Source organism: Schistocerca nitens, chromosome 1, assembly GCF_023898315.1.
Source record: "Schistocerca nitens isolate TAMUIC-IGC-003100 chromosome 1, iqSchNite1.1, whole genome shotgun sequence".
Classification (NCBI taxonomy): domain Eukaryota; kingdom Metazoa; phylum Arthropoda; class Insecta; order Orthoptera; family Acrididae; genus Schistocerca; species Schistocerca nitens.
In genome coordinates, this window is record NC_064614.1 from 302,857,044 (window position 1) to 302,860,590 (window position 3,547).

At 35.7% G+C, this 3,547-nt stretch overlaps 1 protein-coding gene across 1 annotated transcript in view; it reads right to left on the bottom strand.

Moving 5' to 3' along the window:
• LOC126248330 (cytosolic purine 5'-nucleotidase) overlaps nt 1-3,547 on the bottom strand; it is a 432,318-nt gene that overhangs the window by 428,639 nt on the left and 132 nt on the right. The window lies entirely within an intron of this gene.

Consider the following 3,547-nt stretch of genomic DNA (forward strand, 5'->3'; position numbering starts at 1 on the left):
AAGGAAAAATGGTACACAAAATTGTCTTGACAAAACTTAATGGACACGTAAGTCTGACTTTGCATCATGTACTCAGATAATCCCAACTCACTTTTACAATTATTCTGCAGCACTGTTACTGTACTTTTCACTTGTATGTATTTTATCAAGGAGTGCATTTTCGTTTGAAAACTCATGCGACGTTTCTTCATCTTAATGTGATTTGCAAGGTCTGATTTGCGCGACATACATTCTACATTTTCTCCACTGCCAGTGATAAAAGTAAACTCACTTTTTATATTGCTGTTAAAATTAGACTCTCATTTTGGCATGATAAAACAGTGAACATGAATCAGTACTATGAACATTGCAAAACATTAACAGTAAATAAACAAAGGCTGTAGAGCAAGTTGTAAAAGTGCTGTTTCCTGGCATATATAGTCTCATAACGTGCAGTAAAATGCAAACATTTCATACTATGAAATACTTTAGCCAAACGGAATCACAAAAATGCGTGACTTATTACCATCCCCAAATGAACTTTCAGGACATGTTGGAAAAAAATAGGACACTTTCAGGAAAAACAGGATGAAGGGACATGATAAGGAAATGACAATATTATGCTCAAGAGTACAATATGCCACACGAAGAGTTATCCACGACCACAGATCATCGGAGGCTTGCCACACAGAAGGATAACAATGTTAGTGAAGACAGAAGTGAAGATATGGCTGTCGATTGCTGGACATGATGTGGACAGAAGTATGGATTTAAGAGTAAGATTTATGCAATGCTCCCCCCGCCCTTTGGGCTTTTCATTGTTGTCATATTTACATAAGATGTGCCAAAATACTCACAACAGATTTACTTCAGAGTTATCTTGAAGGTTTAGTTATTTACAACGAAAAGTGTGTTAAGTATGGTGCAAATGTAGATCTCACGCTATGCTGCAGATGACTGTGTTACCATGACCTTTGTTTTCTATTGGCAGGCTCCACACACTGACAAGCAAACTGTCACCTTCCAATCTAACAATGGAAAATCCAGGGTAGAATAATGACAATATTAGGGAAAGGATAGATTGCTACTCACCACATAGAGGAGATGTTGAGTCACAGACAGGCACAACAAAAGGACTACTACACGAGTAAGCTTCCGACTAAAATGCCTTCTTCTGAATGAGACAACTCACACACACATGACCACTGCCTCTGGCTACAGAGTCGTGGGGAGAGGGGGGGAGAGAGGGGGGGAGAGAGGGGGGGAGAGAGGGGGGGAGAGAGTTGAAGAAGGCCTTTTAAAGCTTACTTGTTTATCAGTCTTTTTGTTGTGTCTGTCTGCAACTCAACATTTTCGCTACATACCTTCCAATCTAACCTGTATCTCAGGCCACCTTGTAGGAACCAAGGTTTCAGAAGGGTACACTAACACAACAGAAAAAGAAGTGAAGTGAATGGCAGAATCAAGAAATATAGTACAAGATTTAGAGAATAATTAGGTAAATCTTACAACAAATAAGAAACTAGGTTTTTTATTTTTTTATTTTTTGTAACAAAAGTATGGGCACAAGTGTAAGTGAGAACTCATTCCATGAATTCCAAAATGTGCTTTTGGGGTTAAACTTGTAGATTCTGGCAGAGATAAACCCAGCCTGGTTTCTATAGTTATATCCTTAATTTTATTATAAGGCTGCCTCAACATTACATTATTAGTGGTATTCCATGGATACTACTGGAACGTGGAACCTCAAAACTTAATGTCAGTGACACTGGCAAGAAATAATGTATTGTGCTTAATAAAAGCAGTGATGAGAAATGAAATATTGAGAACGCAGATGAACCCAGGACCTTTATATCTAGTAGTTGGTACAACATTATACCTTTAGGGCCTGAATAGGTAACACATTCTTGTTTCTATTTCTTCCAAATGAAAGATTTTTAAACTAAAGATTAAATTGTTTTCAGTTTGTCCGTTGTTTGTTCTGCTCCAGTTATTCCCACTTTAGTAACTTGAAAACAGATTCTCATATTTAGTACTTCATTTTGGGAAAGTTGATATCATCTGTAGTGCAAAACAGTAGGGTAAAACATATGATTTTTTAGAATTATTAATGAAGGTAAGTTTCCAAAATTATCCTTGGTATTATTTAAGGAACTTACCTGTAGTATTTTCATTTATAAGTTATAATATATAGCTTCATCAAAGAACTTCTAAATAGAACTTGTGTTCCCATGTGGTACCAGTTTAGTTATACAGCATACAAATAATTTTCTGCTTATTTGCAAAGGCACTTTAAAGGACTATTAAAATGTAGAGCTAGCATATTTTCTGACATGTGTGCTGATCATTATTAAAAAGAAATGAAATATTAGTGTTTAAAGTCTTATTGACAGTGCGAAAATTACAGAGAAAACACAAGCTTGGATTGGACAAGGGTGAGGAAGGAAATTAACCATGGACTTTGCAAAGGAACTACTCTGAAACTAATCATATTTTATGTAAGAGAAATCCCATTCCACCAGTACCTCAACTGCTGCATCTCCTTATTCAGTCCACTATTCAAGACACTGCAAAAGAGTACTAGTATGGCAGGGACTGCTTTCTAGGCATTCTATTGTAGTGTATTTGAATTGGGAAAGTCAGCCTCTCATAAAGAGCTATGCTTTGTGCTTTTCGAGTGATTCCAGGTCACACAATATAGGTATTTTCATTCCACAGAAAATATTTTCTTGCTTTGTGGCACGACAGAATATTCGGTTGTGGCTTTGCTTAGCAGCAGAAATGTTATGCTCGGACTGTATTTGGTGTTTTTTTTTTTTTTTTTTTTTTTTTTTTTTTTTTTTTTTTTTACAAAATAATGTTTATCTACAATTACACTTAACACGAGACAACAATACCCATTTTAGAAGCAAACAAACCGCAATATCATGTATAGTACAAGCGTAATTTAGGCGGCAAATAAGTAAAATGAACTATAAATAATGCAATGGCGAAGACTGTAGCCTAGGTTTGTTTCATCTTCTTAAAACTTAAGAGATTACCTAGCGTTATCGTTTGAGAACTGTGTAAGGAGTTACCGAATTATTAAAAAACTATTTTAAGTAAAAATTATTATTTTATGCAATTCGCTTTAAAGCAATACCCAAAACGAAAGATATATTTAATTTCATTAATAATACTAAACGAATCAAATCATCATTAGTGTGGTATACGTGGACGACGACGATTTCTAAACTACTTCAGAGAAGAAGCGTGTAAGAATAAATAAAGAACTTGCAATGTCACTTATGACAAAACACGATTTACTGAGTTTGAAGAAGAACGATGTAGTCATCAGTTGTTGCAAATGGGCAGAATGAGTGTTCAGATTCTTGAGCCCACACATTTACAAAGAAATCGTTGTGCAATGTATTTGTGATTAGTTTACAGTTCAAAACAGTGTATTCAGGCTTTGTGACATTTTCCTCCGTAATGCCATATGACGAATTGTGTATCATGTGCACAGAACGTTTTGGCGCAGTGTATTACAAACAGCAGAAGGTGAAATAAAGTTCGCAGGCGGGCTAAC